The sequence below is a fragment of the Hippoglossus stenolepis genome, chromosome 1, assembly GCF_022539355.2.
Source record: "Hippoglossus stenolepis isolate QCI-W04-F060 chromosome 1, HSTE1.2, whole genome shotgun sequence".
Lineage (NCBI taxonomy): Eukaryota > Metazoa > Chordata > Actinopteri > Pleuronectiformes > Pleuronectidae > Hippoglossus > Hippoglossus stenolepis.
The window spans coordinates 5412371-5427987 of record NC_061483.1 but is presented as its reverse complement, the minus strand read 5'-3'; positions in this window follow the sequence as shown (position 1 = coordinate 5427987).

Here is a 15617-nt window from a genome sequence, read left to right as displayed (position 1 = left end):
AGGTGGACGGAAGGAAGATTAGACGGTGCTGCAACGGAGATCTGCAAAGGTGGTAATTACAGACGACTCTCCTGCAGCTCGTTTACCTGCTATTTAACAATTAAAAACATTTTTACGACATTTACACCTGGTATGAACCAGAAAGCAGCATCTTATCTGGATAAAGAAACGAAAACCTGCAGATCACCACCTCCTCAGCAAAAGACTTGTCCTCTCCTTGTGTTTTAGTGTTTGCTGCTGCGTGGGCGTGACCAGTAGTTCAGTCTCCTCCCACCAATCTCCTCCCCAGCTCCCGAACCTCATGAGACAATCACCTTATTCACCTGCCAGCAGTTTATAAGGAAGCAAATCGAACTCTGCTACTCTGCCACAAAGTCGTGGGTTTTCTCGCCTGAACCAACCTCTGCTACACCCAGTGAATTTGAGAATCTTGGCTTTTTTGTTGCTCGGCCTGAACTCTAATCCTGCTTTTGTTTTTCCTTTACCTCAGGAACCTCCACTCCCCCTCTGCCTCCTGTCTTGCTCAGCCTCACTACTTCCTAGATTCCTGTCTGATTATGTCTGTTCTGATCCACTGAAACCCGACTCAGTTCTCCCCGGACTGATCCCTGAAAGACTCTCTACTAATACCTGGACCCCTGGATTTCCTATATTGAAGAGCTTATTTTAGCAAGTCTGCTTTACGTTATTCAGGGTTTTAGGCAACGAGATCACACGATAAAGGTTCAGGAAAGGTTCACTGTTCATGAAACAGTGATGATTCACTACACACATCCATCAACACAATCTCTTCACCCTTACATTTTGTCTCACTATATAAAAACTCATTTGTTTTTGACAAAATGAGTATCTCCCAGGGACACTGTTGAATTTGTCCCTACAGAGGATCCTCCATCGCTTCCCTCTATGTTTTTTTTTGCATTTTACCATCTTGCATTCATATTTTTTAAAGAGATATATATATATACAGAAAACACTAACCCTTGCATTCCTCCATTTTTCATTTTCTATAATGTATTTATTAACTATTTTGTCATTTAGGTAATCACTTCCATTTCTTGCTTCTCTTACATCTGAGGACAATAAAGGTTAACTGATCCGAATATGTTTTTTAAGGTTACAAGTGTATGAGCTGAATCTTTCATTACATAATACATAACTTTTTTTTTTGAGTCACTTGTACAAGGACACGTCCACTATCTGATTTTATAGAGTAATCTACAGGTAAAAGGTAAAACAAAATGTCATTTAGTTAATTACGTAAGATGTTAATCATTCCTCTGACGGAGAATGTCAAAACCTCATGACCTTCAGTTAAGTTTATTCTCCATTAAGTTTGGAGTTGTGGTGAGGAAATACTTCTCCGTGAATTTCTCTCAGACAGCAATGACAAAGTGCCACTTAACCTATTGAAACACATCAGAGAAAAATAATGCTTTGTGGCACATCTAATTCATCAATGCACCACTGCACTCCCTTTTCTTTCCAGCTTCAATGGGCGACGCAGTTTTTTTTCCAGGCTGCCTCTGCGAGAATCAATCTACAGAAGAGCAGAGACTCTTAACATGTTCCGTACCAGTGGTTTGACCCAGTCGATTATCTTTCAGCTCAACTTATTAGCAGCTCTTGAAGAGATGGTTCACCCCAAAATGAAAATTCACTCATCATCTACTCACCACTATGCGGATGGAGGGGTGCTGACCCTCCGGAGCCGCAGTGTGCTTGACCCACATGACCACTGATCCTCTGCAGAGTTACCCCCACCCCCTGACAGCCGTCTCCCTTCAAACACATTACACCAGTAATCCGACGGAGATGTTTTTGAGCTTGTGGTGAAAATCGGGGGGGCCTGCTCTTGATGAGCTTGTTAACAGTGGCAGGTGAGTGAGTCTGCAGGTTTTTATTCGCGCCCATTGCTTCATCAGCTCACTATTTAATTCACCTTTAACCAGGTGACAGGCACCAGATATTAAAATCAGTAGCTGTACAATTTGGGTGGAATCAAAGCTTCACAGCGAAGGAAGCTGCTGGAAAAATGTCTGCAGCCTTGAGAAACCTCAGCTTAGACACAACTGATATCCTCGTATTACCTTGCATGTGCTCTGGCCTGGTTCTCGGCTGCCTTTAAATTATTTAGGAGTCTCATCATCTAGATGCCCTCTGCCTGTAATCATTTGACCCTTTATTGCACATAAATTGAGCTTTATTGTGTACCGTAAAGTACCTATTGCTCTCACTGTGGTCTTCTCTGTGGTTAAGTGGGAGCAATGTAATTAGCCCGGCCCAGTATCTAGTGCGTCGTTTATGTTGCATCGTGGAAAATAAGGTTGTGGAGGTCAGGGAGGTGGATGGGCACGTACTGTTCCTTATTTTCATGCATCAGAGGAGGGTTTGTGTCCCGTCACAGCTTTGAAATTGATGTCCTTACCCTTTTCTAACCATTACTGCAAAAGTTCCTCAAGTGTTCCAGGGTATAGATGCCTAAATTTCATACAGTATTATTTGTCCTAACCATAAATAATAGCTACTGAAAGTTTTTCCCATTCTTTTGTACAGTTGTTGAATACTGTTTTTAATAGAATTGTGTCAAAAAGCATTGGTTGTTTGAAACTTTCCAAAAGTATAAATGGACTGAAAGTGAATTGTGCAGCAGGAGTGAATTTAAACACACTTATTTTGCCGAGTGAGTGAGTGCTCATATGATTCTGTTTGACCTTGCATTGTCCTTTTATTCACGAAAAGCAAAACAGTCCAGTTTGAATTAAACATGTCTCTCATGCAGTCAAGCAAAGGCTGAATACTTTAAGCTTTAACGTGTCTTCATTGCAGGGCTGGAGCCCCGGACTACGTGTGTGAGAGAATAACAGTAAAGCGGTTTATCCATCCGAGGTTAGAGTATTAATTTAAAATTATTTCTTGTGAAGAATACTGCATTGTGTATGTTACCAACACATTCCTGTGCTTGTGTGTCCCATGCACGGACTGTAGATAAAGATGGATGCAGCAAGGTCACACATCAGCTGTCAGTCATGATGGTTAATCTGCTTTTTATATCAAATCAAATTCTCAAATATCAAATGAAATACTGGAACGTACCTCAGTGTGATGAGAATTACATAGAATATAAGAAACCATCTTTGAGGATCATTTATTTAATGTTTGCTTCACCTTTAATTTGATCACGTCCCATTTACTGATATGGAGGAGGTGCGATTTGTGACCAAAACTGTAGCCAGCCGTCAGGTGGCAATCAATATGGTTTGGCTCGACTTATGGGGAGTGGTCAGGTCGACCATCTTTGTAAACAGCCGATGGTCCCATGTCATCATAGTTTAAAGTGTTTAAATAGTTGTAGCTGCTCTTTCTAAAGTATAAAGTCTCCAAACATGGGAATAGTTAAACAAAAGGGGTCAGAAGTTACTATAACTGCAGTTTGGTGTAACAGTGGAGTGAATGTACGTAGTTACTTTACACCTCTGCCATTATCTTCCCCACTCCTCCGTCTCCTGTGCTCTTTGAAGCTCAGACTGCAGTCGACGTACACGGGAGATTCTGGGTTCTATTAAATTATACGGTTCTCACGAGCATCAGCTGACATCTCGTCTCTCGGGGCGCCGCGGTGCAGGGGTACTTTACTGCATGGAGACAACTCTATCTGTTTAATTACCCTCCTCTGAGGCATCAACACATCTCTGCTGCCACCCCCACTCATGAATTAATGATGCGCATCCCTGGCTGTTATTAGTGAGCTGCATTGGGAGGCAGACTGGTCGAAGTTAATTTGAGGCGGTTGTTGTGTTTTCACTGTAGTGACTGAACCACAAACAACAGATACGGTCCCTCACCTGTCTCAACACGGCGTGCAGCCCTTCAGGGACCGTGTGGATACGAGGCCAGCTGGCACCGGCGGCTCGTCTTGAAAGGTGTTGTGCTGGATGTTTGGAGAAAGCTGAATTAACCAGCAACACCTTGGGAAGTATAATAGCTCAGAAGTGGTCCTGGGTGGATTCAAGATGATTTCTAGGTCAGTGTGTGACAACGGCTGCAATTAATGCAGCAGATGTGAAATCCTGCCTGAGTTGGTCAAGTTAACACGTAAATCACTTGTCGCTCATGTTGTTGTGCTGCCTGATGTTAAAGCTCATCTTTGATTAAATTGTCTTCATTTTAAAATTCATATTAAATCATATAATTATGGAAATTTAAGGAATAGTTTCAGTGTAGTTGTTGTGAATCTGAGTCTCAATTAGTTGAATTAAGGGGGAAAAACAAACAAACATACATGAACTGGATATATTACAGTGTACATTTAATAAACATAAGAAAACATGCAATCATCTGTTAAATATATTTATCTATTTATTTTTATTTGATAGGGACAGTTCTCATTGATTAGACAAAATGTTTTATATGAGCCAGAGTTAGCTGTTTATTTTCATCTGTTGTCTCTAGAAAGTTTTTAAAACTCTACCTGAGATGAAGTAAAGTTAGCGTAAGATCAGGAAGACATCTATGTCCCTTTTCCAATCAGCTGACTGCGGTTGTTTTTGCTAATCCAATCAGATTCTGCAACGATCTCAATCAGCCAATCATGTTGTTGCTGCCAAAATTGGAATTAGCTTCGTCCCTCCTCCTCCTCCTCATCTCACTCAGATCCCCAGCATTCAGATCGTCACCGTCTCCCCCGCCCATCAACCACCACCAGCGTCCAGACCCTGGTGGTGGTTTCCACCCTAACCCAGACACTCTTCACCCCCTTTCAACCTTGATGACATCACAAGGGGTCACCTGCGGATATTTTTGTTGTTGTTTATCATAATGAATAATTAATTAATAGAAACATATTGTGAAAATGGTGGTAAAAGATAAAAAGAGCAGTTCTAATGTTGAAAAGCTTACGACTGGTATATAATTTCTCTCCCTGCTCTTCTTGTGTTTCTTTGTACTTTTCCCATTGTTGTCATTGCTGCTATGACTTTCATGGACTTGATATCTTGAGCTCAGCAGAAGCTCCGTGTCACAGGCAGATTGATAAAGTTCCATTGTCTCTTTTTAATCCACTTTACTTTCACTTTAGAAAGTTGTACGTCGTCTTGTGGAGATAAGGTCCAAATCAGAATGTGAGAGCCACCTCTTCTATCATCTTGATGTAGCCCTGCGCTCTCGAGAAAAGCCGCTAGGATGATGTAGAGGTGTGGGGGTGATACATTCACAAGGATTACCGGGTAATTGTAAATGCAGACGGAGCTTATTCAATACAAATCCAGATCGCTCTAACAAAGGAGAAATTACTGAGACGTGATGAGAGGTGATTTCAGATCTTCCAGAGCATCAGTGTCAGCGAACACTTTTTCAAATGATACCAGGATCTGTTTTCTGTCGACTGACGTGTTCCGTCTCCGCAGGTTTGAACTGATCTCACTGCAGCGTCAGCGCGTCGCTCCAGAGGTGTCGGATGCTTTGTGATTACTTACAGGAGAGCCCTTGGATTCCAATAGCTTCGTTTATTATGTGATGTTTTCTGACTCTGAGTCTGATGCAGTTCAAATTAGCAGATGGCCAACTTGTTGAACGGTAAGTAGGTTGTCATCACATCAGATGCATCGGGCGCTTGTTTAATACACACGTAGCTGGAGAGCCACTGTGTGTTTATCCAGTGCAACACAAACCTTTTAGAAAAGATCAAGGGGCACTCTGTGTATTACTGAGGTTGTAAAATGTGGTAAAAACCTTGATCACAGTGCAGATACAGTTTATGGAAAAGTTGCATTATGCTATATTTGTCTTGCTGATAACATCTGAAGGTGACAGACAATCTTTTTTCAAATAAGCTCTTTCATTTTCTTTTTCAGCACGTGTGAATCTGACAGTGTGCAGTTTATGAGAGAGACAGGAAACCAGGGCAGAGACGGACGGGGGGGGGTGACATCAACTCAGGTCCGCCGGCTGGGGCACATCCCATGTCTGGGTCTGCATCTTCACCAGGAGACCGGACGCCACCATGAAATGAATTTAGAATTCTCCTCAGTTTTGTATAGGAGAATATACGAGATAATGATATTATTTTTCTGACAACAGCCAATAGCTTTAAGTTTCCTTGTGGGCATTTCCCATAGCGGTGGTCAACAGGGTTGCCACTGTTAAAAGACATTGTGTGTGTTCATTTATTTGAAGTCATTAAATCACTTCTTAAAACCCATTTTTATGGTATTGCTTTCATGTGATGTTGTGTTTTTACCGTTTGTATTGTTTTCTTTTCAACTTTTCTTTTACATGTTCATTTACATTTATCGTCATATTACTGTTTTTACGTGTGTTGAAGTTTTCATGTGACACAGTCCTACATTTATTCATTTAATACCTGAATTTGACTTTTCTTGCTTTGCTGTCAAAGCACTTTTGTAAATCACTTTCCTTTAGCTCTCCCTTATTCTTTTTAAATGTATAAAATTGATTAAATAACTCAATTGACTCTTAAACTAAGACATATATGTGGGTTCAGTGTGTATATGATCCCAGTATAAGTTTCTAGGGGTCAGTGGTATCAAATCAGGTTGGAAGTGTCTTGTCCCCACGACATAGCTGCAAAGAAAAGCTTGAGTGACTTGACAATTTCCCCCCAATCAATTCTCCTTGATATTCTAGGAGAATTAGCGGCGAGAGAAAAGGTTAAATTCACTCATGCCTGTCGAGGAGCTGTGAGCAAAACACATTACAATTCAAGAGTGAATTGGCAGCCGATACCCTCGATTACTCGTTCTCATTTAAAATACCCTGGAAAAACCTTACAATTAAAGCTCAAATGCTGGACTCAGACATTTGAATAAACTGTGTGACTTTCCCCTTTCCCCAGGTAATAAGAGGATAGACGTCAGTGTCCCCCCCGTCCAGGTCGTCTGTGCCAGTCTGTCTGGGTCACCTTATATTGTCCTACATCTCTATTTCAGCTTTCACTTTAATCCGAGAACAAACACGATCTTTATCCGGCGAATCCTCCGGATGCAGATCATCTCGGGACAGACCCTTCCTTTCAAAATGATGGGTAGATAAAAGTAAAGGTTAGAGCTAATATCCTTGCCGCTCTGCTACTTGTCATTATAATGAAATTCACCTGAGTTAACTCCCCACAGTGTCAACTTCTAAGGGCGAAAGAAAAAATCCTATTGATCGGGAGAGTTGTGGGGATTCTCCGAAGCATTTTCACAGCACATTTCACCGCATCAGCACAGCCTCGGGGCATCATAGTGAAAGCGGCAGACTAGTGTAGCTCTTGAGGAGCAGGGTGGGGGGACTTGATACAGGTGAAGTGAATATAATGATTTAGCTTTTGACATGCCAGGGAGACGGGAGCACTTCGGGGCTCGGTGGCAGAATCCCGACACCTTGATCCCTCGTTGTAGACTATTGATCTGATGTGTGAGCTTCTGTATTTTAGGGCAAAAAAAGTTCAAAAGATACCAAAACACATTGTTAGTTTTCATTTTCTGTCTGCGGCAGCATCATCACAGTGATTATTTTTATGTTTCTGCCATTTCTTTCTTTATTTTAGTGCATTGCAATTGTAGCATCTCAGGCTCTGTAATAATAGAAGCACAACTGTATCAGTGGCAGCATCTAAAACGGCAGCAGCACCAGAAAGACATGCTACAGATACATGTACTTTCCACAGGGTGATCTGTCAGTGAAACATCACATTCACATTCATCCCCGTCTTCATCCATACTTATATATATATATATATATATATGCTGCTTCTATATTGCTCATAAATCCCATTTGCATTGGGCTTCAGTGTCTTGCCCTAGGACACTTTAACATGGAGACTGTAGGAGCCGGGGATCAAACCATCAACCTCAGGGGACGACCCACTCTTCCTCCCAAGCCCCATCAAATCAACCCATTTCACTGAGTCAGATTATCTAGCTGCATGTCTGTAAACCTACTTGATCCGTGACTTTATTTTGAAGTTCTGACAGTTTGTGATCAGACTTCCTGCCTCTGCCCTGATTCGGTTACATCAAGTACATTTTTATTTATAAAGCACCTTTAAAAAACCAAAGTTACAAGGTGCTGTACAAAACAAATATTAAGATGGAAACAGGAAATAACACAAAACAGTAGAAGAATAAAAACTATACAGAGGGAAGGGAAGACCGGTCACCAGAGATGACTCAGTTATAGCACTAAACCTCCTCATCACTTTCTTAAGTAAAAGACATATCAATACAATCTGAAAATCTCATCTACCTTTCAGTCCAATATGCAAATGCAAGACTCTTCTGCAGGGTCCTCATAAAACATAACAGTGTGTGAATTATTTAAAAAAAATCACTAGGAGATGGAATTTTAAACTGACTCTGGGAGTTGATGTTAATCATCCGGCTAACAACACCTGAAAAAAAGAATCTGCCAGCAGTTGTTTCAATCAGCAAAATCCACAGTAACTGTGTTAGGATGAGAAGCCCTCGTCTCTGAGTGTCTTCAGAAGTTCTGATAGAAAAACATTCCCTTGTATTTCAAGTGTTCATCTGCCACCATTGTCGCAACCTGCATATGTGCAGACAGGCATAGTGACGGTAAGGTTTACATTTAATTCATATTTGTACTGTACTGCTCTGTATAATATACACCAAGTATTTTAACATATGATACATAATATATATATATACATTTATAGTGTACATATATATCAACATAAACATTGATTATGTGTGTTTTCTTCTAAATATATAAAGTAAATGTTATCATTCTTTGTAATGAAGGCTGATTCTCAAATGCATTTGGGTGGTAGCTACTATCAGCAGCAGTAACATGTCTATTATAAAACCCGGTGGCTGTATCCTCCATATTAGTTATACAAATAATAATAGTAATAAAGATAAGAGTGATTTTAATACTAGTTTAATACTAGTAGTGATATTTATAGTAGGAGAGCAGCCATATAGATGTGGATTTGAAAATAACATTCAATATGTAATAATCTGAACTACAATACGCTTCACACTACTCCACCGTTAGGTATCATCAGTATAAACATCGTGGCTGATCTCTGCACAGTCTGAAACCATAAAGCAGATTATTACTGAGACTGTGAAAACAGAGCTTTATAACAGTTGAAGGGAGATGATGTAAAACAGTGCTTAAAAATACATACGGCTTTTTAAAGATAAACCCAGAGTCAACACTGTGTCTACGATGGTAAATCTGTGTCTGGAGCAGATTTGTATCATTGCTGCATTTATTACAGAATCCTGCAATATCATTTTTTATTTATGAATACAATATTTATTAAATGGCAGTTAGATTTTTCCAGGAGCAAATAACAGGATTGTTGATTATCTCTTGTCATCAGTCAGACAGTCATTTACTGCGAGAAACTTACAGCTGCAAGTTGGCACTGAGTTCTGCTGGCATAGCAATTAAAGGAAATGCTTTGCTGACAAACACCACGAGCCAAAGGTTAAATAAAACAGTTTTGGCCTCAGAACAGAGCCTGAAGACGCATAATCATCGACGGGGAAGATTTTCTGTTTGATGGGTAGAGCGAGAATCAGCCCTTGAAGTACAAACTTTATTCCCCGGTCTATCAATTACAACAACGTGATTTATGGCATCCAAGAGTGGCCTCAGGTCAAGCAGAGCTAACGCCGAGCACTTACTGAAGAATGCATTTATGTGACGATAATTAATAACCCTGATAATGGTGGTTTCGCTGTCATGGGGATCACGAAGGCAACCTCCACATTTTAGAGGTGACGAGCATGAAACCAAACGCCCCATTGGCATTTGGTTCAAGTATCTCCCTGCTGTCAGACATGCACTGTGCACAAGGTTCTGGATGTGAGAACACAAAGGTCCGAGTCAGTTGCTCGAGACATTTTCCAGAACTTTCCCTGCGAGAGCCCTTGTGAAAACACACCAACACGACGCAGACGAAGACGTCAACTTGGAAAGACAATGAGATCTTAGAGCTTTTTGGTGATCAGGCCTGATGCCAATGTTGATGTGCTGTAAACAAAAAGCTGTCCACCCTTCACCTGAATGTTCCAGACTCTCTCCTGTTGTTTTACATGATCTGAACCCAGACAATCCCCTGCTACATTCTTCATATGTGATAGGCAAACTACAGAAAACATGTTCTGGGAAACATTTCCCACAGTCGATGTCTGACAACAATTAAAACCTTTCTTCATTTCCCAGACACAACGAATAGCTTTTGCACTTTTGTAGTTTGGTCACAATCACACCAGTTAAGCTATAGCTAACAACTAACTACAAACGGAAAACACAAATGAAATGAAACAGTAAAAAGTTTTGTCTTCTTCACAGACTTTGGCCCACGCAGCGTTCTCATCCACAAAGTTTGTTCAGTGGCTGCACTGACCAGGGATTGTTACAAAGCACCGGAGCCATTATTTCCTGTTGCTCTAATGATGCAGGGAGAAAAAAGGTATTATCAGTGAGACTGTTGTTCCCATTATCACTGGGCAGACACAGAGATAATTGACATGACTGATCCCAAAACGAGAAGCCATCCTGATCGCCACCTGGTGGCTGGCTGCAGTATAGGTCATAAACCCTGCCTCCTCCACGTTAGCAGATGGGACACTGGCAAAGTCTCAAATATGATTTCTGTCATTTCAAGTAGTTCAATGTATGTTCAAGTGTTAGTTTCATTTGTGTGCAGTGGCAGGAAGTGAACACACATGGTCCATCTTTATATACAGTCCATAGACATACAGTCTATTTTCACTCGACTGCAGTGCTCACTGATGTGGTTACACTTTAGAGAAGTGCAGCTTGTTAATGGGTCTCGGAGAAGCGGATTCATTTATATGCATTTCCTCATCTGGTGAGAATGCAGCAGAACTTTAATCAGTCTTGAAAACTACTTGGCTACACAATTTTTTGGGAACTGCTCAAGACAGATAAGGCTGAAAATGGGGTCTGAGCAAAGAGCATGAAACATTGAGTACAGAGCAAGCTATCACCAACTGCTAATCTGTGTATCTCATAATCTAAATATATGTATATAAGGGACCCTTCAAGTGTGTAGAAACTCCTGGTTTCTCATCGGAACGGAAACAAGTCTTAATGAGTCGCCTCACAGTGATCTGATGCCCTGACGATCGCACAGTTTACAATTTCCCCGAGTTAATGATCGGAGCAGCAGGATCATCTGTCAGGGCAGGAGCTACAACGTGATCAACATGAGTGAATGATAAAAACCCGGAGAGGTAAGTTAAAAAAAATTAATCTGAGTTCAAATCATCAGATCGTTGAATGTTCCCTGGATGGACCCATAATATGCACAGCTGGGTGAAGTCATTAGCCATTGTGGGGAGGACAGGCAAAAAAACCCAAAAGAGTACGGTTGTGTGGGAAGTTCATTAAAGATGTGAAGACACACTGTGTGCTGAAGATGTGTAAGGACTGCTGTAAAAGGAATCGAATCACAATACACGGGTGAACAAAGACAGAAATGACTGCTCCCTTTTAGACACAGACAAGAAGAAGGCTTCAGTTTTAATTTAGACTAAGAAAAACGAACTTGTTCAGGAAATAAAATATTCACCGCAATCTTAAAAGTATTAAAACAACAGAGTGTAAAAACAACATGTCTCCACAAAAATTAAGCCTAAATATCCTGAATATGGCTTTTGCAGAGTCTTCACAGTAGTGACAGTGTTGTGGAGTCAAAGTATGAAGGTTTTGGTGATACACACTTCAGACCAACAGCAAGTTAGTGTCATCCGTCAATTATAACGTTACAATATGTTATTAAACCAAACTTATCAGAAACATCAACAGTTGAACATATATCCGAGTGATGAGAAATACCTAAAATGACAGAAACCGTCTTCGAGAAAAAATTAATATGGACTTTGACTTGTACGATCTATTCAGCAGAAAATTTTGTTTCACTTTTGGAAAAATGTCATGTCCATCTTTTAATTAAGTCAATGGACCTAAAAGGAACAGCGCTATGTCACAAATAAGACTTTGTGAGAAAGTGTTGTTAATAACTTTGTTCTTATCTTTAATTATTCAAGAGGAAACAAATGGGCGAGAGACCATGATGCACCACATCACAGCCCGTAGGAGGACGACGGCCTATGACATTCAAATTAAATTTAAAAAAAGTTATGCTCACATGACTAACCAATTAAATCACGTCACAAACATGCATATCTTTCTTCATTTCTATTAGTGTGCAGTGCGAAGGTCGTGAATGTGGTATAATTCCAGTGTCCTCACCAATTTTCTCTTTTCTAACCCAATAAGTTTGTCTCTCGAGTGTTTTGTGTTTTCAGATTTTCAGTTTTGCACCTAACTGGAGACATTCACTCGTTTCTTTTTCCCCCATAAGGCTCTGCAGCCTCTTTCCCTGAATTTCTTCTTTTGTTTAATGCTTTTTTATTGGTTTTCACTGTTTAAGCGACTTTACATTTAAACCATTTGTTTTAAAATATAATAACTTTATCTATTACCTTTCCAAACAGCTTGTATTTCTTAATCTCAGACTACAAACTGTATCTGTATTTTCATTTTCACTTCTTGCAGAGACGAGCAAAGGAATCTGGGGGGGAAAAAAATGTACGGTCATTGAGCTTTGCTTAATTATATCAATTAAATAACACTTTTGCTTAGTTCAGGAATCATGAAACTTAGACAACGCTCATTTTAAAATGAACCTTTGAATGAATGAATGAAACTTTTCTTTTTAAACCTCACCTCCTCCACCAATCACCTTTTCTTTGTCCCTGGATGATTCTTCTTCCGGCTTTAAGAATATCATCCACCTCCAAACAAAGTCAGAAAACAGTTTCTTATTGCTTTCAAATCCCTTCCCTTAAATAACCCTGATCCACCACTGCAAGGTCCCATCCCAATCTGCTGCTCTTTCCTCTGAACCCAATCTGAATTTGGTTCCCCGGAAAGTTAATTCCAAGCGCAGCAGTGGCCAAAAATACTGTCCTCATAAAATCTAATGCCCAGTGAAATATGTGACTGTGTCACTCTCAGTGTCAGTCAGATCAGCCTGGTGAAATCATGCTTCATTTCAGCCCTGTCTCCTTAAATGTATTCTTATTTGCTGAATGTGTTTTGCCACGTACTTTAAGCTTTGCAGGAAATTTAACTGCAGTCAGGTTTATGTAAATTTTCAATATTTCTTTATTTAAGGAAATAATTATGCATTTGTACTGTGTGTGAGTCCCGTCTGAACCATTATGACTAATTGGAGCATGGCGTGTACAGACAGCGGTGGACTAGACCTTCATCACCGAGGAATAGTCATGGTTTGGTTACTGGTAGAATTAGGAAAAGTGTGTTTTTTATTGAAATAAGTATTTCCATACGAATCCAGGATGTTTGTCATGGTTACGATGATAATTACGTGGTTATGCTTGTGGAGAGGTGATGGACAAAAGAGACAACGTATTGGTTTCAGATGGTAAATGAACATCTGTCCTGTGTTTCATTGACTCATGCTTGGGCCACACTGGCTGTGGTTGCCGTTCCCAGGCGTCATACATCTATTCATCATCAAAAAAAAACTCCTCCTAATGCAGAAACTGTGGCTCAATATTACCCCAATAGATCTTTTGATTCTGTCACAAACACAACTGCTGCTAGAGGTCACCTGACAATAAAACATAACTACAGGCAGTTATTTATAAAAGAGGACAGTCTCTACCAGTTGGATGTTGGTGGTCAGAATAGATAGTGGACGTACCAAGCCCCATGTGGGAAGGTTTGGGCAACGAAAGCATTTTGGAAAGATCATGGCTTCAATTTTATTTGATATAAATATTGTGCCCCAAGTCAAAGTTATGTTTTTTTAGTATTTAACCAAGAAAAATAACTCTGGTGGTGTAAATTTGGGCGAGTGGGAGCAGTTCCCCTCACAGACAAAAACACAGCAGGTTGAAATTAAACTTTTTTTTTTCTTCTACCTAATATATACGAAACCACCCCATAACTCAAAGTACGTCAGTTCTGCTAAGCTAAAGGTGTCTCAGGCTCATTCAGACCTGCACTCACCCATCAGGTAGAGTCGACATTGTGATAGTTTTGGTTGACTTGCACTTTAAGAGCGTGCACTTTAAGTCACTTTATCCAAATGTTTTGAGAGCCGAAGCAAAACCATAAAAATCCCTTTACCAGTTGTTATTTGCATATTTGTTTATTTAAAATTCTTCATTACATTGATAATTATCTCATTTATATCACATGTACTTTCTCCCTAACTGTATTTACTGTGAAAAGTGAAAAGCAGTTTTTCGAGCTGCAGTTAGAAAAGAGCTGCTGAGGAGTCGGTCCACAGAGAAGAGCCATGACCCCGCTGATTGTTTTGAATGTGCAGTTGTCATGTGCTATAGAATGCTGTCCACCTATTCATTAAAATCTCATTCAAAGTGAAAGTTTTATGTGTCCAAATAAGCTCTGCACTTCTTTGGGCGCCTGGCAACACTCCTACCAAGTTTAAGAAGGATCGGATGAATGTTTTTTCGAAAAAAGGGTAAATTAAATACTGCCTGGTAGAGTTTAACTCTATTTGCACACAGTGGTTCTGTTTATTTAGCTAGTTTCTTGTTTGTTGTTAATTGTGTTGTCTTTCTGTGGAAGTTCACTGAGCGCAATTACACCAGGGTCAAATTCCAAGTATGTGGACATGTACATGGGAAATAAAGCTGATTCTGATTCATACATACAAACATAGAGGTTCCTAGTATAAGCTGGTTTGTTAGTTGACGTTGAAACATGACAGAAGGATGATTATTACATCATAGGTCATTTTTAGATCTGAAATACTAAAGGACTATAAGATTAATATGACCTCTAAAAGAACACAGGTAAAAGCTAGTTGCACAGTAGGACAGAGACGTTCTTGCGCAGGTTGATAATTTAGTCTTATATTAGTGCTCTAACTTCTCAGGATAGGAGCCTGTTAGAGACCAACCACCTCTAATCAGGATGAACAACTGGTCAGACACAGACACGGGTGCTGCATGAATCCCCCCCCCCCCAGGACAGCAGATCTGATTTCATCTCACACGAGAATATGTTAAATTTAGAAAAGGGCAGAGTGTTATTACAGTACTCGTCTGCTGTTCACAGATTTCTACACCCACCATCATCAGATGTCAATTTTTTTTGGGGCTCTCAAATGCTGCTATACCATAAAATCCCTGTGAGTTCTTCAACACACCCACTGGCCCTAATGGTGAGGACTGGAAGTTTCTCCTACAGACGTCATAGTAAGAAGCTCGCAGCACTTTTCAATACATGGCATCGGTTAGTTTGTCATTTACTAAGGAAATTAGGTCGTATCCCAACAGGTGAAATACTCGAGATGGTCTTAAAAACTGAGTCAACAGCATAGGATCCGTCTTTTCACAACAAAAGTCCAGCGATGTGCTTTATTTTGACTTTGCTTTACATAACCTGGATAAATGAAATCACAGGTAAGACGAGACTCCAGAGCATAAACTGAAACTTGACCTGTAACTGATGCATCTAATACGATTTTCCCATCGTGTTACAACTGTATGGCATTGCTTTACATTTCCTGTTTATATAATAAGAATAATAAGAATAATATTGCTGTGGTC